The sequence below is a fragment of the Tyto alba genome, unplaced genomic scaffold, assembly GCF_018691265.1.
Source record: "Tyto alba isolate M040663 unplaced genomic scaffold, T.alba_DEE_v4.0 Super-Scaffold_23, whole genome shotgun sequence".
Classification (NCBI taxonomy): Eukaryota; Metazoa; Chordata; class Aves; order Strigiformes; family Tytonidae; genus Tyto; species Tyto alba.
Window position 1 is genome coordinate 2452217 of NW_024881297.1, and position 24019 is coordinate 2476235.

At 40.5% G+C, this 24019-nt stretch overlaps 1 protein-coding gene and 1 long non-coding RNA gene across 3 annotated transcripts in view; one reads left to right on the top strand and one right to left on the bottom strand.

Annotated features, from left to right (window-relative positions):
* Positions 1-4922: 4922 nt before the first annotated feature.
* LOC122153778 lies at positions 4923-22483 on the bottom strand. The gene is made up of 3 exons (XR_006165664.1): positions 22371-22483; positions 20707-20861; positions 4923-5081 (listed from the first exon to the last, which is right to left on the bottom strand). It is a non-coding gene; the product is annotated as an uncharacterized LOC122153778 (long non-coding RNA).
* Positions 21249-24019, top strand: part of UGT8 (UDP glycosyltransferase 8) — a 49495-nt gene continuing 46724 nt past the window's right edge. The window contains exon 1 of one of the 2 annotated variants that reach the window (XM_042796714.1): positions 21249-21353. The gene's annotated coding sequence lies outside the window, so the exon portion shown is untranslated. Of the gene's footprint in view, positions 21354-21419; positions 21820-24019 lie in introns of those variants that run through there. The other variant, XM_033007336.2, reaches the window with a different exon arrangement.

Sequence of the window (24019 nt, forward strand, 5' to 3'; positions counted from 1 at the left end):
ACTAAGCAAATGGTGGCATGCTGGGAAGACAGTCTCTGCTACAGCTAGACTGATTTATCACGTTACTCTAATTACCTTGACTTACTCATTGTTAGGATCACTTTTCTGTTGTGGAAACTTCAGGCAGCCTCAAGCTTGGCAGACTTTAATAACTATGTGAGTACTAACTCAATACATAATTAAACTTCCAAGTCCAGTGCTTTTTAAAAATATTTGTAGCAAAGCACAACATCAGTGGTTATACACAGGGAATATGTAATGCTAGGGATTCTCGCTTGTATTACACTCATATTAATTTCTTGTGAATCAAACCGCTTTGTCTTACAGAAGTTCTACAGGATTCTCACAAACAAACATTTTCAGACTTCTCCTAAATCAGTAAGAGTAAAAAAAAATTACGGACTGAATTCTACAATAATCCCAAGTAACTCAAATCTTTGTTCACTGACTTCCTTGTAGCCCAGTAATTTGAAGGTTGTGCTCACCTACTGTCTTGCTTCTCTTTGCGAACTGCATTCACTCAGCTGTTTTATGCTCTTGTGCTGAGCCAAAGCTCCCTTTTACCTGACTTCTCCACCTGATTAAGGTGGATCCATAACAGCTTTGGTTCACAAGAATGAAAGAAGTCAGGTAGAGAGAACGGGTTGATTTGTCCTGATCTTACCACATTTTTCATAGGTTGCACCTCTGAAGCTCCACTGGATGTAAAAGGCTGTTAAGGATACCACATTTCCCAATATGATTTAAAGTGCCCCCTCTCCCAATATTTTGTTCTGTAATGTTTTTATTATATATGCACATTCAACATACAGCAGTTTTTGAGATACATTCACTTATTAACAGGTAAAACATGACTTAACGATGATTCATACTCATCCCATGATAAGCCTTAGCATGCATCTGAGCTTCATTTAGCATTTACAGACATGCAATAAGCAGGAAGATCCCCAGTGGAATAGCATGGATGGATTTAATAGAGTTGACCCAATACACGCCCTGAAATAAAGTCCAAGAGTAATTTTATCCGACCCAAAGCTTGTGAAGTTATACAATACGGGGACAGTGCGCTCATGTTCTGAGCCAAAATTCAGATAGTGCTCTCTTCTGATATATAGCTTTTGGAATCCTCTGCTTCATCAGCAGTCCCCCTTTCACTACTTCTATCTTTTCAAGACACATCTCAAAAGACAGAGAGCAACCAACATCCTGGGTCAAGGAAGGCAAGAAAGATGCTATTCTCCCCAGGAAAAAAGTACTAGGAAATAATATTTTTTGAAAATTCCTGTAACTTCTTACCGATTACTTAAATTACTGTGATGGAGTCATGATGGTCTGTGGCATTTGTATTTTCATTTTGATGCATCATCTATACAACCCTCCCGCTCCCTGAAAAATCATTCTTTGCTGGAAATAAACTGCATGTTATTAAGTTCTCCCTCCCACCCCCAAGTACTCATGCAAGGAATAAATAGTGAATCTTTAACCACTTCTGCTCTCCAAGCCCTCACAATACTTTGTCACACACACAGATGGCTTCCAAAGCACACCAGTGAAGCCAGTGGTCCACATGTAGGCAAAAGCTAATGCCTCTTGAACAAGTGATGCTTGAGCTAGATTTGCATCTAGCATAGATGCGTATCAGCACACTGACCTTTACAGGCCTCTCTGAGGGGAAATCCAGCTCAGCCACTGCAGATACATTAGGATGGCATTGATTACCAAGGCAAATATCAGCCCATGACACGATCCAGTGGTTTTTGCCTCGGAGTGAGCATGTCCAGCATGAAGATTAAGAGGAGAATTGTCTTTACCAAGGATTTGTTATTATACCATTAATAAAGAGAACTGAAATACTTGTTCGAATCTTCCTTGGGATTGAAAGTGAGTTTCTCTGTACAGATGACTGACAGACTAGATGACTCAGAGGATTATTTAAAACCCAGAGAAACAGTGCCCGACGTCCTTGAATATTGTACAGGAAATCTGAATGCTCAGCATGGCTCACATCACATGAGCTTGTTACTGTAAGATTCCTTGCATAGTATCACATATCAACAACCCTTTCCTTCCCCTGCCAAGTGAAAGAAGTAATGTTTAAAACTATGGACTATAAGCAGGATGTTTGCCCTTGTGCAGAAAGCCAGAGTTAAGCCCGTATTTAAGCCTCACTGAAGTCCTTTCGGTACCTTACAAAGGACAAGTCACTATCAATTTCATGGTGCTATGCTTAAATTATCATCCTAATTTCACCAGAATGTTTCAGAATGAAGAGGGGAGAGAGACTGAACATTTGGGTCCAGATCCATCCCTCAGTTAAGACTATCTTCTTAAATATATATACACGTACATTAATGCTTACTTATGTGATATATTTATAATTTGCAACTAACGGAGGAATCCTAAATAAAACAAATTAAGATGGATTCAAGTAAAAGCAAGATGAGTAGAATTGGAAGAAGAGTAAAGAAAAAACAGACCAAGCAAAAAGCAAGTGGCAGAGAGATATGTGAACAAAAAAAATGGCATTAGAATTGAAAAACACACCCACGGACAACGCTTAGCGTTTGAGAGTTCTACTTAATGGGTTTCTGCAAATATATTTTACGGTGTTTCCCTCAGAGCTGATCTGCCTTAAAAGAGACGAAGATATTTTCCTCATTTATCCCAAAATATTACAAACAACTGACTAAAGTGAGACTGAAAAAGAATGTGAAAAATCATATAAAAACTTGCATATATGTGTATACATATTAAACACATGCATGTGTCTCATGCCAAAGACATAATGACCATGAACCTACAATTTATCTAGAGAATTACATGCTGAACACCCTGTGTAATGTATAATCTTACATCAATAAATCCATGTCAGTGTTCTGTTCCTGAAATTACTGAAAGGAGAGAAGTGCATTCCCCAAAATCTTATCCAGCTCATCCTGCCCCAAATCCTTAAGTTGAACCTAGTAAGATTTCTAAAAGAACATTTCTGTCCTCTCTAATAATTGCCTTGCACTTCTGTGGCAGTGCGTCATATGGCTAATAGGCTCTCTGGAGCAAGATAGGCAGGTGCTTGTCCACAGAGCTATGCCAATCAAAGATTTTCACAATAAATTAAGATAGTAATTCTGTTGCTGTGATGTGCCAGGGATGTAGGAGAAATAAGGCTCGTAGGTAGAGGTAGTCTTCTATTAGGCGAACCTTTGGGCATGCAATCCCAGCAGACTCAGTAAAAGGTCACCTGTGTGAATTTACACAGACTGGAAAATACCAAAATAAGATGATTGAGCATACAAAAATCTCTTTCCTAATGTGAAGCTTTATAAGGGGGTCAGGTGTGAGCTCTGCCCTGTATGTATAGAGGAATATTGATACACCTAGGGTATGTCCCATCTTCAATAGAATAAATTTACAGACTACTATATGTAAATGTTTTACAAGCTAGAAAATGAAACAATTTGCATACAATGATGCATGTGCAAAATCTCATATAGCAGATGAAGTATTCAGGTACAGAAGCAGAAACTGAAGCTACTGCAGGAGCTTACAACTAAGAAGATATTTTTGTTCCCATATTTCTTCCAGCATAAACCCTGCTTTCTTGCTTGGCACATAAGTGTTTTCAGTGCATTACATGGCAGCTATTTCTGAGGTATTTCTGGAGGGTCATCCATTTTTGAATGGAAATGTGTAGAGACATTGCATAACAACTCTCTCTTTCTCTCCAAAATATCAATAAATGCTGGGTTTATACGAGTCAGAACAAAACCATCACTAAAATCACATTTGGTGAGATCTTTGCCAATAAGCCGTCAGCTTTGGTAGTCAGACAAGTGGACAGTCAACATTTCTTTTAGCCTAGCTGCATTACAGTGAAATCAGACTCACGGGAACGTGTCACATCCTTCCCTCCTAATGGAAGATTAGCAGCATTACAGAAAATAAATAACTTTATCTGACAGCCATTACTCAAACCAATCCAAAAAAGGACAAACAAGAAGAAAGCAGCAATACAACTATGATTGGGAAATTAGGTTCTTCATCAACCAACACAGTATGGCAAAAGCCTCAGTCAGGTATTGCAAACACTACCTCAGAGCTGAAAATCAGCTCAGCCAAAATAAGAAATTGCACAAAATTAGTTGACTGACTTGCAAACATACAGAACTGAAGAGAGCAACAGTCGTTATGCTGTTTCTACCTTGTTGATACACAACACCTTAAATAAATGACTTGCTTTTATTTAGTCTCTAACCTGATCAGAATCTGCAAGTATATGAAACATTAGCTAGAACAAATGATTCTGCTTTACAAAGCAGGTTTCTGTCTGGTTTTTTTTTTTTTTTTTTGCTTGTTTGTTTGGGTTTTTTTGTTGTTGTGGTTTTTTTTTTGTTGTGTTTTTTTTTTTTTTTTAATTTGGTTGGTTTTGTTTGGTGTTTTGGGGTTCTTTGTTTGGGTTAGAGTTTTTTTGTGTGCGTGTTTGGTTGGTTTTGTTTGAAGGGGTGTTTGGTGGTGTATGAAGAGCAAAATATCAGTACAGTTCCTTGATTTTCAGGGCTAAACTGCATTGCTGCAGACCCCAAATGAGCTCAAACTTGACCAGGTAAATATAACCTCTAAAACCCAAGGGATTAGTCCACAACAGGGATGTCAGAGCATTAACTGTAGCTTCCCATCTTATATAGCTGGTATATAAACCATTTATTTTTCTAGCTCATTATTTGACATTGCAACACTACATAACACTGACCTTTAAAAGCAAATTTTAAATAGTATCGTATTATATCTTCCAACCTTTAGCGTTCATTTTTTTCTAATGGTGTGACCATTTACTAAAGGCTTCATCTACTAGGATGTTGCCATTTTGGAATAGGAATTAGTATTTTTTCTTGGCAAGGTTCATGTACTTACATTTTACTTGCATTGTTCTTGCTTCAGCAATGTTCTAGGTATAACGCATTTCGCTTACAGTGCTTTCATCTTCCCTGTTTCAGTCTGTAGATTTTCATCCTGTTTCCTTTCATCATGATATCAGATGCATCAGGATGTAATTTACATTAGTCAAATGGTGGTCGTGCTATGCACTGCATACACACACAAAAACAAAGGAAAAAAAAAAAAGCTGTTTCACCTCTATTATCAATCCTATTCTCTCTCTATAGTAAAAAACAAGCAAGAGGGACCAATTGTTAAGTATGTCTTTGAAAATAAGTTGTCTGTTTAAAAACATCTTGGCTCTGCTGAGTGGAATGTTTTCCTGAAGAGTAAATCACATCACTTATATCATGAAGAAACAGAGTTTGTAATTTTGTGAGCCAAAGTAAATTTCCTGGATAGCTGTACTTTCTGGCAACTCTACGTTAATGATCAAGAACTATCCTCTGAGGACCATGCTTGGCAGATCATTACTGAAAAGACGAGAAGTAACATAAATGTAGTCTGGCTGAATTTTGTTGCCTAAGTTTGCTGGAAAATGTGTCATGTTGTGCAGTTCCTCTCTGCAATATGCACAATAAATATACAATACAAGTTCACCAAAATTTAAACAGACCTTTATGACCATTTTTTTTAAAATCAGAACTACATCAGAATAGAAAAGCTTTAATACCCTTCTTGTGACACAATTGTGATGCTGTTGTCAGTCCATAAGTGGAAGTGACAAATCCCCTGTTCTAGACAGAGCCTGTGTGTTTCCAGATTCATAATGAAACCTTCTCCTTTTTGTTACGTGGCTAGCTAAAGACCTGTTGGATTGGATAGATGCCATGTGGCAACACACACATTTATATATATATATATATATATTCTTGTCTGTTAACACTATTGTAAAGTTTGCTCAGAACTGCAGTGAAACTACAAGGTCGAGTTTCGAAGCCAGTAACAGAATACAACATAAATGTCTATATATGAGAAGAGTTGGGGATGTTTAGAGATGTTCTGAAGGTTTAAAGTTAAATAGATTTTTGCCGGGGAAATGTTAATTAACTTTAAACAAAGCATTTTATGATAACATACTAATATTCCAAAACTTCTTTTGAAACACAGAATGAATGGAAATTTATCTGACTGTCAGAGGGCAAACCGAGCACAGATTTTCATTCACACTTATACCTACCATCCTGGGACCAGAGGGCTTACAGGCTTTTTACCTCTGTGGTAAGGAGCCTTAAAGATCCTAATCCAAGAGTCATTGCTGGTTTTCATACACAGTCCTTTTTAAAATCCCCCATTAGACAAACAATGTTAATGATCAATAATGCAAAAGTTAGTTAAATCTCCATTTCCTGAACTTAGAAAGTTTAATGACTTAGCAAAACTTGCAATATAATTTTAAAGTGGAATCAACTGCTATTATAGAGAGATTTGCTTGGAGCACCCCTAACACTGACTGTATTTAACTACGGTAGGCACCACAGCCACTCGCTAGGCACACAAGAGGGGCGTACAACTACCCACAAATGTTTCCAGCTAAGTAGAAGCAGGACACTTGCTGTGCAAGAACCTCATCGCCGACACTCAAGAAACTATCAGGAAGATAGCAATGCTTGCTCACTGTTTGCACTTCTTGCTCAACTCCCCATACGTGGTTTGATCAACATAAGCGACAGCCACACATCACAAGTCACAGGTAACATATGTTTAATTTCATGTGCGTTTATTATGCAACTTAACGGCATTTCAGCAACTCCTGTCTACAATTCGCAGTTGCAGTTCACTACACAATCACCACGTTAATCATCGCACTTGCACACTGTTTCACAGATGCCTTAATGTTTGTGTGATAATTCACACCTAATTATATTTTGGAGTCAAGTTTTTGAGGGTTATTTCTAATCAACACTTACAGTGCCTCATAGGTTGCAAAAGAATTTCTGAGTCACTCTCAGTGTCATGTCCTTACTCGTCACACATTGGAAAGACACTGTTTCGTTATCTGCTTTGCTGACTTGACCTGACTTATTCAAGTACCTTTAGCCTCGGTCCCATCTCTTCTGGCAAGAAAGGAGTGATCCCTTCAGATCCCTAAGCTGAGAATTAAGATCTGGTGATAGCTCAAAGTTTTATGCAGTGAGGACAGAGACTCTTTCATGATTTAAGAAAACATCGATGAGATTTTTATCCCAGAGCAGATAGAAAGCAGCCTGTTAGTAAAGCTTTTCTTCCTATGTATTTTAAAGACAAGTAACTGCGCCACTGCACCTTACTCAAACAGGAGGAGGTACCTACAACTGTCTTTCACATCTGTGCCTGGAAGATACGTGACAATACAATTTTACAGTATTATGCCGGTAAAGTTTTATGCTAACAATAAATCCTATGTCTAAGGTAACATACATATATAATCTATCTTTGTGTTAACACCTTTGTTGTAACAAATAGTTGTGATAGGTGAACATAAACCTGAGGAGTGTTTTGGCTCCCTACATTTTAGATATATTGTGTGCAGCACAATAATAAGAACACAGCAACTTTTTTTCTTTCATTGTTGATTCTTGACTATACCAGAAACGTGGTATCAGTTGGTTCAAAACTGAACACAGCTTAGGCTGCAAATATTTCTACAACCAACAACACTGAAGCTTTTATTTTAATCTTAGTAATTATGTGCCATTTTCCTAGGTCAAAAAAAAAGGGATTTCAAACCCCTTCCTATTTAAAGAAGCTTAAGCTCATATTTTCCTCTCCAAATGCTCAAGAACAGCAGGTCATACCATACTGTAGGACAAGTTTTTAATGATCTGTTGGTTAAGATGTTGCAGTTATGTATTTGCACACTCACTGATCATCAGAAAACACTTTTTCCTCGAAATTTTTAATGAAATTGAAAGACACCTCTGGTACTCTACAATATGGCGATGATGAGAAGGGGAGGTAGTCTTATTTTGGGAGGGAGAGATAGATTTTCAACAACCTGTTAGTCAGAGGAAGTATTTGATGCAGGCAAGACAGCAAGGTGTGACACCATCTGTTCATCACTGTGGTTGTCAATGGTAATGAAATTTCATTGTTCATAAACATTTCTTCTGTTTTGTTAGAAACCCCCTAATTTTTTTGTAATTAAGCAGTCAAAATAAAATATTGCTCATTTCATTGGGCTGCATGCATTTATGTTTTGTTCAGCAACCAGAACAAATCAATTATTTGTGCAGACGTAATGATGTTCATACTGTTGAAACCAGGCTGTCATATGGATACAATAAAACAGTTATTGCCAAACTTGTCATGAACATGTGCAAGTCATTTGACAAATTCTTTGATGTCCTGACTTCTCAGTGAACTCTCCATGCATTAGCACTGTTGTATTTAACTAGTTTTAATTTACTGACTTCTCATACATATTCTCCATGATTTATCATCCATGTAGTTTCTTACTTTCCGGTTCCTGGTCATTTCTATCCCTCTATCCTATGGCATTTGTTGCTTTTACAATAGATGGCAGAATCTGTCTCTCCCCTGACTGCCATCCTTGTCCTTATTTCACATCCTGCTTCTCAACTGGGCACACATTGTTCCTGGGAAGCCACTCTTCTGGTATGTGTCTCTGCTGCAGAGACTGCAATATCCTTTCATCTTATTTACTACTTAGTTGTCTCAAAAATACATAAATCACTTTATTCAAAAAATCCAAACAGTTGACAGAAGAGCAGCTCTCCTCCATCCAGCCTTCTGCAGACTAACCTGCCTCTAGAGCAAATACATGGTTCTGTTGGTACAGTACCACCTGTTTATCTGACTGCAGTACAAAACCCATCACTTATTATAGAATCATATATCGCTTCCTGGTGATCATCCCATTTGACTTAAGCTTTGGCAAAAAAATAAGCAGCACAGAGGTGGGATGCAGCCAATTAGTTTCCAAATGGGAACTAGGCTGGAAAGGAATCTACGGAAATGCTCTTATTTTTAGCAAAGGAAAAACAAGAGAAACAGATTTACCACAGAAAGCAAGCATTGAGCAGAAACAGAACCCTATTCCTAAATCTCCCTGTGAGTTTTTACCACTAGATGGTGCTTTCAAAAAGAATCAAACAACAAAAGTCAAAATATCAGCCAAGGTCAACATGATTACGGAGAGAAAAAGTACAACAAATCGAATCCAAAGCATATCCCATATGCCATTAAACTACCAGTCCTAAACTTCTGCTACGACTAGGTCACATCGTGGTTCTGTGACAGAGAAAGGAAGCCCTAACACACACTGTCATCACAACAGGAACATGACCAACAACAATGTATTAATAAATATTCCTAGCTCTTAATTGCTTCCAACAAACAATACTGGGGCATGGAGAGAAGAAAATAGACTAGTGCAGCCTCTGGGCAAGCAGATGTCACTCTGAAAACACAGATGTATTACACGAAAAGTGACCTAAAGCCATCTCAGTTACCACCTGTCATATTCCCTCCAAGTATAACTCTGGATCACTGGGCTCAGTGGTCTGGGAAAAGAGTAAAAAGTTGGTGTTTGTTCTTGTGAACAGACACAAATGAAGAGAGCTTTGCTGATGAGTTCCATCGTTTAGAACCTCATCAAACAAAGAGTATGGAAAGCTTGACAACTGCCATCTGAATGATGTTGCATTATGTTTTAAAAACATCTAACATTGCTGTACAGACATACGACTCATCTGGTTGGAAGCTTCAAGTCGCATTGTTTTGCCTTGTGCTTTAATCAGGTAATGAATAGAACATGGCACAGAAAAAAAAATATATACATTTTAATTTCAGTCTGTGCCCTGTCTTATTGTTTGTTTAAGCCTGTCCAACTGAGACTCCTTGCACTATACGCCTCTGGTTGCATTCCATGCGAAACAAAGGCATATTTCAGGGAAGTACCTCTCACAAAGAGGTATTGATGAACCAGAAATCAGAGTCTGGACAAATGACCATTTTTCTATAAACACAGCTCTATTGTTTCAGCTTTTCTTCTCCTGGGGAATAAATATTTCATTATTCAAAGCAGTGGCTGAAAAGCAAATGACTCCTCCCCCTTCTACCAATAATCTTCCCCCACTGCTCTAGAGAAATGCAACTCAATGGTTTCCATGATTCCTCTCTTGCAACATTTGGATTATTTTTTTTACTCTTACCTTGTCCACAAATAAATTACTGTGGAATTTATGTTAAAAAAAAAAAAAAAAAAGTAGCTTTCTGTTCCTTTATGACTTAGATCTATGAAAGCCTGAGCCTGTCAAGATGTATACAATGATTTCTGTGACCATTTGTCCACCACACAGTAGTTCCAGTTTGCTCTTTGCATTTGTATCATCTATACTTAACTTTTGGTCATGCCTCGCTGCTACCAATGCCTTCAGTTTCACTAATCCTGTCTCTTCTCCTTTGATTTTTATTCCATCCCTCAAACTGCCTCCTCTGCAATGAGTTCCTTCACAAGTGCTTTCTCAGCTATTTCACAAATACGAAATAAATCAAAGGGAAGAATCATTTCTGTCTTCCCTCCAGCCTTTGCAGATTTCAAGATCTGATCTGAGTCCAGAACACAGGATTTAAATTTAGTCTCCAAACACTGTCCTCCTGGGAGCCACTGTTTCTGCTCCACATAAACCCCTCTGCACCCAGATTTACAAAATAGGCCTAAGATTTGAGTGGGTGCAGAGGGATATTGTCATGCTATTGCCCAAAATCCACAAGCAGGCAAAGATGGAAAGAATAGAGATGAATAGCTTCTTTAATGTCCTGTATCTCAAGAGAAGGCTGAGGAGAGATCTCATTGCTGTCTTCAGCCACCTAATGGGATGGTATAAAGCAGCAGCCAGGCTCTTTTTGGAAGTGCACAGTGGTAGTATGGAAGGTAATGGACACAAAGGCCAACACAGGAAAATCTGATTAGATATCTGAAAAAAAACCTGTTACCACGAGGGTGGTCAAACACTGGAAAAGGTTGCCCAGATAGGCTGTGCAATCTCCATCCTTGGAAATGTTCAAATTTCCCATGGTCCGGCCCTAGGCACCTACAACTAGTATGATCTGCTCTGGGCAGGGGTGGGACTAGACCTCCAGACATCTCTTCCAACCTAAATTATTTTATGATTCCCATGCTCAACAATCACTCTGTTACTGGCTATAGCTATTCTGGATACACAGAATCTCCAGAGCTGTACTCCAGAACTGCACTCCAAAACTTCTACAGGCACAACATTAAGCAGCAGACCCCTCTTCTGCAGAAAGAAGCTTCACTGAGGCTTCCAAATACTCAAATCCAGATGGGACAAAATTCTGTAATGGATTCTGGTACACTTCTACATTCACAAAAATCTCAGTTTATAATCATGCATGGGGGAAAAAACAACCCACAACAACTCTCACCACAGACAGAGGAAACATTCCATTAACTTCACACTGACCAAGCTTCACTATGCTTTACCAGTAAAAGTATCAACCTTCCAAAATTGCTGGTAGAACTACAGTGTAGGAGAGATTATTCATTAAATGACAAGTTTTCTTCCATAAACATACACTTTTGACTGGCTGGTGGTCAGTCATTCCAACTAGATTAACAGGAGAATGGGACAAAAGAAAGTGTAACAGGTCACTGCTCCAAACATCTTGATTCTCTTGCATATATTTAACACAATCTTGGGACGAAACTAAGAAGATTCCATTTCCCTTAGCAAAACTTTCAATATATTATTCAAGGTTCCCAAGAGGGCTTCAATATAAACGTACATGGTAAGACAGACTTAATAACTTCAATTAAAACACTGAAGGTTCAGTAAAGGACAAGGTCCTGCAGAAGAAGAGCATTCATATGAGGAGAAAACCACAGGAAACGTATCATTATATGATAGCATCAGCCCAGGACTGCAGAGGAGCTAGAAGATTTCTGTACTGAGAAATGGTGAGTCTGCTCTCCCCTCCATCACAAGTTAGGGCCAACATGTCTCTATCAGCAATTATCTACCCATGCTACTATTCCTGTCCAGTTTTGGTTTCCCTGGTAGTTCATAAGAACAGATGGGGTTACATAATAATTGACTGTTTCTAAGCAGAGATGTCAGTGTTGGGTAGAAAATAAATTCTTCTCTTGTTCCTCATTTCATTTCAAGCAAAACAAAATAGAGCTCCGATTTTCTGATTCTAGATCTGAAAGGACTTCAGATTTAAAATATAAGCCTTCACTGCATTCAAATGAATACATCTAGTTCATCTTATTCTCTGAGTAAGGAAGATAAAATATATGCTCATGCCTTCTTTAGAAAAAAAAGGAAGATACAAACTTCATTGCCCTAGCAGGTTTACCAAAAAGAAAACTATGGTAACTTGGCCACAGCATCTGTCTAGGATTCTCGATTATACTGTTACAACTATGTCTAACTGTAAAGTTATAGGAAAGCAACTGCAGTTTCAAGAAAACCTGAAGTATTAATCACTGTAGGAGATGTAGAGCCGTGCTTATTAAAAGTGATTAATGAAATTCTTCATAGGTCACAGATACAAGCAAGATATAAGCTCAGTGGTTCCTTACCCAGACAACTACATTTGAGAATGTATTAATGGAATGCAAAGAAAATAAACCGAGAGGATTAATGCAAGACAAATTTCCCCTCCAGGAGGAGAAAGGAAGAAAAGATACCTGGAAAATAAGAGCAGACAAAATACTTATTTGAAAAGGAGGGATTACACATTTCAATAGTGCAGAATATTAGTTATTTTCTGCAATTGTTTGAAACCAATTTTCTGGTGTTAGTTTGTATAGAATATCAGCATCAGTGATACATACATTCTACTTGTTTAAAAATAATTTCCTTGCTCTATTGAATACAGCCTTTTGGCATGATGCTGTGCAGCATTACATCCAAGCTATTAAATGTACGAAAGTTCAAAGGTTAGTGCATGGGTTAGTCATAAAAAGAACATGGACAAATATACATGATTACTCATTTGAGACCTTTGGCCTGAAAGAAAACATTAAGTAGGCCATCAGTGGGGGAAAAAAACCCAACAGATTTCTAGGATCTACAGATATGTTTAATTATAAATTTAAAATCTCAATAATCTTTAATAGCTTGTCAGAGCTCTAATTTATTAAGACTATCCTTTTCTCTAATTTTGAGAGAAATGGAAATGAATTCTCAATCTTCTTCAAAGTTTCTTTTCCATCCTTCTGGTATTGAATTTGCCTCCTAAACATAAGGGAAATAGGCTACACTGAAAACTGAATTAAGGAGAGCAGTTTGGAGAGAAAAGGACTTTCAATTTGCTCTCTGTTCTAGAGCAGATCCCCTGCCCTAAATGAATCACTTGTATACATCCAGGCGTACAAGCTTTCCAGTTGCTTTAAGCCCACAGACAGCATAAAATGGATGGAACAGGGAAAAACCTAACATTTAGGAAATGTACCAGATACGCTCTTAAAAACAGATAAAGCAGTACAGAGTTAATATTTGAATTATTACATGCTGCATTTGTAAGAAATTGTAAAGCTACTTGTACGGAAGGGGCAAGTACACAGCAGGTGTTCTAAAAGGGGTAGTTATTCAGACAAGAGACAGCCTTAGTTGCAAATGGTTGTGGTCTCTAAAACAAATTTTGATGGTGGAACTGCAGAGCAGGGATGCTTTTCTTAGATGTGAAGGGAAGAAATGACACCCACTATGTTGCCTGGAGCACGTCAACGTGATGAAGAAAGATGGGCTGAGATTTGTTGCAAGATGAAAAAAGGTTTCTGTAGCATTCAGAAGAAATCTTGACAGAATGCTTTTATTATCAGGGCTGCTCAAAAGCAAGGAAGATGGCAAATAGTTCCTAAGATGTACAGGAATGCGTGAAGATGAAATAAGGACAAGGAAATTCTGTGAAGATGCATATTACTGTAGAAACTGCAGAACCAAAAGGAATAACTTTCTGGAAAGACTACTTCTCTATATGAAACACAAAGATGTCCTCCGATTTCTAAAACAGTGGATGATGGCAACTTCAGCATGACATTCTCAGAGTATATCATAATGTTTGCAGAATGAAAGACACAGATATACAAGTGAGGAATTTGTTTGGAACATTTGGCATGAGGATGTGGTGGTGGCTACCCAAACATTGGGAAACAACTTCTTGGTATGTGGCAGGTACAGAGAGTGATTTTGGAATGCTTCCCATCACACCCAATGCAGGAGTTGTAACAAGATAAACAGGCATTGCTAGTGAAGGCCTACAGCTGTCGCAAGGAATGTAATACTCGAAGTTACTGACCTACCAAAGTACTGCAGAGTTGCTGAGATATGCTCATGGCACTTGAAATACCTTATTCTCTCCATGCTCTGTGGACTTGCATCAGTGCCCATGCTTTATTACTTTAGCAGTTTTGATTAATCATGCTGTTCAGTCATTTTGTTTCATAGCAGTTGCTGGAAATCACTGTTCCCCACCTCACCTAGCTTTGTATATAAGCAAGACAGTGTATTTATATTAAATAGTCACCTGGCGCTACAGCTTGAACTCAGGATCTTTACCCTGTAACCCTTGCACATGTTCTAAAGAGGAGGCTAGAGAGTCCTGTTCTGGTTTTGCTTTTGTTTTTCTCTCAGGTCTTACAAGTCTCTACTCAGCAGTTTAGGATTGAAAGGGACCTCCTGGTTGACCCTATTTGGCTACTGTTGCAGGAACTCAGTCCTACAATGTCTTTCATAGACTTAGCAAGCTCATCTTAAAAACAGAGTACTTTTGTGACAAATGGAAAAGTTACAGTCATCCTTAGTTTACCAAATAGAGCCCATTAACATGCATCTAGAGCAATGACCGAGGAGACAGAAGACGTGTGTTCAGCCATCTATGGAAGGAAGGACATTAATTCTTTTCTGAAGACTCTAAAGCTGTTTAGCAAACTTTTTCAGACTACTGCTTAGTGTCTCCTTTGACTACAAAGACATAACAACAGTGAGCCCAATATGGTCTATTCATCTTACCTCTAACAACAGTAAAAAAAAAAAAAAAAAAAAAAGAAAAGAAAGAGAGAGAAAAGGAAACTACCCACCTGCATGAGACAGAGAAGAAATGAGGAACTCTGTTTAAAAGGAGATTAATAACTATTTGTTTTGTCAAGCTTTTGCCAGTCTACAATTACGGCTATGAATACTCTCTCAACCATTTATAAAACAGAAAACTGAACACAGACACAACACACACACCATACCACACCCCTGTCAATTATCCCAGTATCAAATGACCAGCTAGATCTCAGTTCAATTAACTACTTCCTTAAGTCCATACTGAGGTTCTACATGTTAGGTCTATTCATTGCTCTTGCCCTTCAGATGAGGTAAGGAGAACAAACAAGATGCACAGAGCTTTCTGGGTTTGGTGGTTTTTTTAGTAGGTGTGGTAAGACTGTTCTCCTAATGAGAAATGTTGCAAGAACCAAATATAACAAAATACTGCTGGAGTAATACATTTGTTTGTTTTGTTGCCCTTTTTTTTTTTGTGTTTGTTTGTTTGTTTGTTGTTTGTTTTTCTTTCAGTTAAACAGAAACACATTTTGGCAGACCATCCAAGCACTATTAATTATCTTACTTATGGTCATACTCTACTAAACTTCTCTGCTTATACAGGAAAATTACATAAACCACAGTTTACCATTATGCATGATTTAAATTATAACTGTATCATCAAGCCTAATCCATACTTCCTGAAGCCACTTATCAAGAAAATGTTAAAACAAAGTACATTCAGGCATCTTGTTGGATGGATTTACTCTCTCTGCAACCAGATTTTCAAATCAGTACTTGTTACAATATGTAGATAATACAGACCAGAAAAATGTCAGTTGGTTCTGAAAAAGCAGCTTGCATGGGTTAGGTATAAAGTTAGTACTAGCTCCAAGCTCTGCTAAGTACTTAAAAGATCCTTCTTTTTTCCTTCTAAAAGGAGACTTTATTGAGTAGCATTTTGTAAATGCTTCTTCATGCCTAACAAACTAGCCAGATTAAGCAAACCCCATCAGGTAATAGACTTTGAATACAGTTTAATCCTCTAAAATGACAAGAGACTATCACCAATATCTGTTATGTGTTGTCTTCCCCAAGCTTAAAGAGATAAAATTGTAGCCCTTATCTTCTCTTAAGAAGGATAAGGATGGCTGTAAATGGCATTATTTGCATGCAGTTTAGAAACCTGCAAAGTAGCAAATTACATTTGTATGTAATAAAACATTTTAATTGCACCTAAAAATACAGCCTTCTACTCCGGTTAAATCCACACAGATGGTTTGTGAGGTCATACGAACCAGTTTGGTCAGAGAAGTAACAATCATTCAGCATTTGAACCTTCAATCTGACTGATACTAATGACTTTTCAATTTTTGACTCTAATCTCAACTCCCAAAGAATGAAAGAAAACATCACAACTGAAAAGTTTATGAACAGAAAAATAACAATAAATAAAACCTTGGGCATGATTTTTCATTTACAGATTTTTTTACTGACTTTTCTTCTGAAATTAAATTTAAAACAAACAGCTTTGTCAAAATGCGATCACAAACATCCATCTTGCTATTTCTACATTTCTTTTTAAAAGCATGATGAGGAAGCAGTTATTACACAATTCGAGAAGCTACTGAGTGCGCAATGTAAGAAGAGTAGCATTAGAACACAAGGAGGACAGAGAGTTGCACAGGTTTTGAACTGACCAGTGAATCATAGCTAAACGTAGAAGAAACAAACCAACCAAAAGTAGCCAAAATAGGAAACATAAATAAAACCCTGCTCAATCAACAAGTATCTACACCACACCCAGTACTTCTTGCCTGCTTACTACTTTTCAACCTAACATCTACACTACCTTAGGATTTTAAAATGCTCAGACATAAATAGCTTAATTACCCCGAAGCCAAATTTTGTAAAAACACACTCACCTCCATTTGTTAACTGGAAGAAACCCCAAAGAGTCTTTAGATTTTTTCCAACTACTACCTCATATGCAAAACTCTCTTTAAATCGGTACAGAAACAACAAAACAGAGCTCAGTTCACGAGTACGTGTGCTCTCTAGTTGAGAGTTCTCAACACAAGAAATACCATGCTGGTGACTGAAGTCCCTCTAGGCCACTATTCAGTTTCTGACAACGGGAAGAGAAAATACCCTCCAAAGGCAGCGCAGCCACTTCCTATAATCAACTCCCCTGTTACTCACGCAGGGCGTTCAGTTATTGCATTTGGACAGTTACAGGATAAGCCCCAGCATTTAGTGATTGCTTATAGACTTGTTGCTCATGAGCTGCTTACTCCCTTTCTGAACCTGCTGAAACAGCCTGCCTCTGTAACTTCCTTTGGTAATAAAAAAAAAAAAATCAAGGTCAGCTACTTTTCCAGAAGAGCTTCTTTTCATCGCTTTAATCTGTTTTGATACTTGCTGCAGCTAGTGTCACCTGGTTCTTGGATTACAGGCTCTAGTGAAGAACGCTTGTGTATTTATCATCTCTACTTGCTTCACAGCCTTACAAATCTTGACCATATCCTCCCTCAGCTTTATTCCTTTCCACATAGAAGAGTTCCAGCTTTAGTCTCATAAGGCAGCTGCTCAATTCCCTTAAACACTTTAAGCACTCCTCCCTGTACCTTCTCTAACCACAGTATGTCCTTCATAACAAGGCACATTGAAGTAGGATTAATGGTTTTAACACTTTTCTAAATGAAATTGTTCTGACCCTGTGGTCAATGCACACTCAGGAGAAAAAAACTCCTTGGAAGGTTACAGTACTGCTAGACAGGGAATAGTAAGAGATGAGATCTCACTTAAATTTGTTTATAAATGATTCCTCTTCCTTTGTTAAAAGTTCTGGTCAAGGAAATAGAACATTATGTTTTGTAAACACACAGGCTGCACTGAGAGAACTGCAGGTGCATCGCAGGTTTCTCCTCTAAGAGAAAAAGTGATTGAGAAGCCTCATATTCTGCTGCTACCCGAATACACATCAGTTAACTAGAAATTACCATTTCACACTTACAAGATCCACAAAACAGAGAGTGATCACACAGTAGTTATTTTCTGTTGGGAGCCACCATTTGTAGCCGTAATACAGAGTTATGGGAACCACCTATGTAGGTAGAATAAATGTGACTTTTGTGTTCGTGTCAATTATGTGAGATAATAAGGCCAACAGTTGCCTACAGCAAAGGCACACTCTTCTGTACACCTTCATTATGTTTATGGGGATCTGTGAACAAGGTCAGAAGACATGGCAAGCAGATTTAGAAGAGGTAGTTATCTGGTAACACTGCAGTTAAATTAGGTAATATACATTTCAGATTATTGGTTCCATCTGGCAAATTGGTAAGGCAACAGAACTAAAAACCTTATTTAAATAAACTAGTTTGGCTGCTTATGATCTCACAGCAATTAACAAGCAAAATTAACTAACACTTAGATGAGTTACAAGGAAGGTTATACTTTGACTTTGCTCTGTAGAAACTCTTGAAGTACGTGCATGTATAGTCAAAACAAAGAAGGTACTAGGAAAGAAACACTTGAAGAACTGTATGTGAATCCTTAGGATCCAGAAATCTACTGGAGGAATCAGTCTCTCTTTTGTCAGCACACCGGTGCCAATCAGGAGAAAAGCACAAGGGACAGAATCTTCTATTTAACTTACATACATTGTCTAGTCCAACTAAGCAGATTTGAAGAAGCAGAAATCTGGAATTAACAGTGTGATATTTCTATATTCTTATGAGAATGATAAAAACTCTAGTGGGAAGAAAATGCAGGAAAATGAATGTGATATGGAACTTTAGAAGGTTTCACTCCAAACTGCACTGTATCTCTGTACTTAAAACCTACACTGAAGGCAAGACAATCAACATGTAGTACATCTGGAGTCTTCTATACCAGGAAACCATTGAAAAGATATCCAACTACAGCCACTATTTGAAGTTGCTTTTCCTGGACTAGTCAAAGAAAAAAAAAAAAAAAATCATCACAGGATTATCTGACTAGAAAACAGTAAACTGAGATTATACTAACTGAGTGTTCAAATTTGAAGATACTCTTCCAATCCCAAAGTCAGTCTCTCTGAGAGCAGGGGCTTTCATAACACTGGGTACCAAATATTTCAGTACTTCCCTCAAATGAAAAAAGATACCATTTGAAAGAAATACAAAATTGTTAAATACAAAATTATACACGTATCTGGAGTTTGAAATAAAAACAATTTTGCACTAGCATGTAACCGTAACAGACAAAGACAGGACAATACCACGTACTTGGAGTTGAAATATTTGTACCAAAGTAAGATCACTACATCACGTTACAATAAATGTACAATGATATGAGGAAATCCTTAACTCTGAACATTTTAATTTTCAATAAAATATTTTATCTGACCTACACCGGTCTGCTGAAGGTAGGAAACTGGGGAGGCAGAACACTGATAAAATCAAGCAACTCTGACTTGCTGACAGGAAGGTTAGAAGGTGTAGGGATGAATAAAAAAAGCTCCTAGAAGCAACATTCTCTCTGGAGTTAGTATTAAATAGTACACAGTAATTAAATTCAAAATACTACCATCACTGTGAGACATTTTTAATACAACATTCCACAAAAAGACTCTTAAATTAATTTTTTACCAAGGTCTGATAAGTAATTTTAATAAAATTCCCCAGGTAATTGCACCAATTGCTACTTTTCAGCATTCCTACTTCTACAGCAAGAACAGCTTTATTAAAGCTGTTTTACTGAAGAAATAAAAAGAATACTCATAAACATGCAGGAAATACCAACATCCTAAGGAAGTCTCAACAAAAGTTATACTTGGTTCAAATCTAGACTTAAACCCACTGTTAACCTAAGAATGGGTCTGCACTATTTGGATTTTACTAAATCAGTAAGCACTGGAATAAGAAGGTAGTTTAGATATGCAGAGGAGCTTAATTAATTTAGCGATTACCTATTGTCTTCAACTGGCATTCCAGTTTGAAATTTATTTTGCCTGAAGGAACTAAATCTTTCTACACAGTAGTGCTTCTGTATGCTTGATTCTGGGACATTTACCTTCAGAACCTCATTTTTAGCAGCTCAGTACTTACCTCCAAGCCAAAGGCCGCTATTAGCTTGTAGGATTTGAGTATCACCTGCTAAGCCTAACACCTAATGTAATGTTAACTAGATGTCAAACGGGGCACAAGATCTGAGAAATGTTAATCATTTGTCTTATACGGGAGAAACAGAAGAGCTTTCTAAAGGCTCCAAAACGAATATCATGAGGTCTATGTCCCAAATAAATTGGATTAATTTGAATGAAAGTTTAATTTTCTTTTGCGAGCCATCTTGACTAGAATGGAGATCAATTTAGAGCTTATGTTCAGTTTTCTTATTGTGCATTTCATTAACTTATCATTAAAATTTCATTAACTTTCTTGTCTGATGAAACTTAAACCTTCACTTTTATTAAAGGAGTAACTTGACCTGTCAAATCAGAAAGACTGTCTGAAACTTCTTCACCTTTAAATTTCATTGCAAAAACTCCAGTGAAATAAGCATTTACTTTGGTGGGTCCATAAAACACTTCTGAACTTAAAGCAAGCGGGGAAAAAGTTTGGATTTTAAAAGGCGGAGGGGGGCAAATCTTGTTCTTTTAAAGACCTTTGCTGTCTGTCAGCTGTGAAACTACACTTTTATTATATAGTAAGTTAATGACAGGAAAAAAACACACAAACCCACATATACCTAAACAACACACACACAAAACTAATTTGATAATTACCATTAGTATTTAAACTTTGCCAGGTGATCGCTTGGAAGGCTGCTGGTAGGTCTTTTTCAGGATGATGGAGGACAGGAGATACAGGAATTGTACGTTCTTTTTAGTCAGCCTTACCCAGGCAGGTACCGAAGCACCGGGGATCTGAGACCCCTTTCCTGCAAAAAGAGGCAATGAAGGACTGTGTGTCGCTCCAGCATCAATTAGTGCAACTGCACTCAGCGGTAATGAAAAGGGGGTGGGGGGGGGGCAAAACTCTTCGGGCTTTTTTGGGGCGCTCGTGTGTTTTCTTTTTTTAACCCAAGAAGACGTTTAGCAACGGCAAAGGCCCGACGGTAGGACAGGGCTCCGCCGAGATACCCCTCACGGCTACGACAGGCGGAGGGGGAGGTTCCCCAGCCCCTCGCCCTCCGCCGCCCGGCGGGGGGGGGGGAGGCCCCGGCGGCGCTCGGCAGCCCCTCGGCCGCGCCCGCCGCCGCCGCACCGGACTGATTGGCGGAGGGCGGCCCCGGTCCCACCCGCCAGAGGCGGGCCCGGGGGAGCTGCCCCGCCGGCAGCTGCCCGCTGTCCTGGCAGCCGGGGCAGTGCATGGGGCAGCAGGGCGCCCGGCGACCCGGACGGCGGCTCTCCGCGCCGGCGAGGGCGAAGGGGTGAGGGGCAGCCTTTCCTCGTTCAGCCGAGGGACCCGGTGGCAGCGTCTCCGGGGGGGGGGGGTGGGTGGGGGGGGTCGACGGCAGCGCCGGTGTATCCGGGCGGCGGAGCGGAGTGGGGGCAGAGGGAAGCGATGAGAAGTTGAGGGAGGACGGAGCGAGGGAGCCCTCTCCTCTCCTCGGCCCGCCGGCGCAGGGGCAGCCCCAGCCCCGCAGCAGGTGCAGCAGAGCCTGGGCGGAGGGGACAGGCGGGCCCGGCGCCGCAGCCGGAGGGGCTCCGGCGGGAGCAGGGCCTCACAGCGGGGCCGGACGGAGCCGCGCAGCTCCCCCCCCCCCGCCCCCGCCCCGGGCCCGTTCGGCTGAAGGCAAAGAGCGGCGAGCGGAGCTCCGAGCGGCGGCTCGCTCCGGTCTTCAGCTCATTACACCAGAGGCAGCGACGCGGAGAATCGGCCCTAAAGGGAGAGCGGTGAGGGAGCTCGGGAATAACCCCCCGGGGGCAGCGGGAGGGGGTTCGGGCTCCGGACGGAGCGGAGGGGCCCTGCCCGGGTACTGCCGGTGGGGAGGTGGGCAATGAGGAGTGAGGCTCTCGTTTCACCTAGCTATCTTTTTTTTTTTTTTTTTTTTTTTTTTCTTCTTCAGTTTCCCTCTCCTCTTGCTTGCTTTCCTTCCTCCTTTCCTCTCTCCCGTAACGCAAGAGGAAGCCCTGGGCACCTTGCATCACCCCGCGGCAGAGGGTCTGGAGGAGAGAGGGCGGTGGGGCGGGAGGAGGGAGAGCGATGGCGGACGGGGGGGGGGTGAGGGGGTGGAGTGGGGGGGAGCCGTGGGCTGAGTGGAAAGAAGCCGCGGGGGAACGGGGGGCCGTGGCGGTGCGGTGTCCCTGAACAAGGGGAGCGGCGCGGGGGTGACCTGGGAGCCGGCGGGAGAGCGCCGTGTCCTTGCGGGGGGGTGGGTGGGTGCTGAGGTGCGGGAAAAAGAAAAAAAAAAAAAAAAAACAAAAAAAACAAAACACGTCCTTACCCTGAGGTGAGCTGGGGCCGCTGCTGTGGGGGAGAGGAGAGGGTGGGGGGGCGGCAGGGAGGGCGACCTGTCCCTAGGAGCGGGGTTTCTGCGCGCCGGGCGCGGCACCGGTGTGGGGCGGGCGGGCGGGCGCTGTGGCCGGCCGGCCTCTCCCTCAGGCGCCGGGTCCCCCCCTCACGCCATCGCGGGAGGCCCGGCCGCGCCCCGCAGGTGCCCGCGCTGCGCCTTGAGGAAGTTGAGCGCCGTGGGTCGGTGTGAGGGAGGAGAAGGAAGAGTTTGGGGGGGGGGACACGACATGGTGGCGGGCAGCGCTGGTGAGGCGAAGGGTGCCTGAGGCTGTGCCTCGGCAGCGGGCTGGCGCTTGGGAGAAGGCGGGAGGGTGAGGCAGGCGGGGACAGTGCGTCCCTGCTGCCTTACCTGAGGGTCGGGGGCAGGGGGAAGGGGGGGGGTGTGTGCCTGTGTGGGGAGGGGCGCTGTGTTTCGGACACCGACTTCGGCTTCGTTCAGCCTTGAATTTTTCTTTGCCCCCTTCTGCATTAACTAATTGGTGCGGTTACTCGGCCCCCGGTATCGCCGTGAGGGGCTGTCACCGACAACCACCCCAAAGTTCTGCAAGTCGGGCAGGCAACGTTTGCTTGTGGGTGCCGAGTAAATATTTTACTGCCCGGCTGCAAACTTGAGGACATAACGTGAGGGACCTCTGCGTGAGTATTTGGGCCGGGACGTGCTGGGCTTTCTGTGAACGTTGAGGGAGTTTCGATCAAAACTGCCTTGCCTTTGAAGGAAGAACGTTGCATAATTGCTGCTGTGCCTCCCCTGTGGGTTTAAAAAGAAGGAAAACGGCTAAGCATAAAGTTTTAAGAGAATATGTCAATAAAGTTGCGGTATTTAAACAGATATTAAATGGTATCTTGTCTATTATGATGTGTTTATGTACTCGTTTTTGTACTAACTATGGAACAATAGGAAATCATTAAAAAATACGCAGCCCGTTTTGCATGCTCATCAGAGTTGCCTGGGGGCAGACAGCAGTGGTTAACTTCAATAGTAGAGATCCTTGAAGGTCTCCCACCCCCAAAGCAAACACCTTGAAAGTAATATTTTTGGTTTTCATGATATGACTAGGTGACTTATTACGTGGACTATACTGAAACTTGCTTGTTTCTAGACATTCTAAAAATTGTCTTCACTACGTTTCCTATCTGAAGCTGCCTGCCTGCTTTTCCAAGCAATTATCACACAAGGTCACTTACATATTTTAGCTGAGCTAGTTTTATAGCACCAACACAACATAGTATGCAATTAACCTTTACTTCACATTTCCTTGTTTTTGTTCTTTTGTTTCGGTCATTGATCCAGGCAGAACACTGGATGCTGCAGTGGCTGTTTTTTCAAAACTACTAACCAGTACGTGCTAGAGTCTTGCACACTTTCAGATGGTTGTCATGCTGTTGTGAAAATATTTTTGTTGAAATACAAGGAAATGAGTACTTGGCCTGTAATGTTTGCATCTTATTTTTGACTTTTGCACAACATTTGCCATCAACAGAAGCTCTTGGCAGGAAGCAAGGAAATGATTTACTTTGTCATAGAGTCTACATACTTAATAGACACATAAGGTGAGAATCATGTTAAGAGTACTCTCTAAA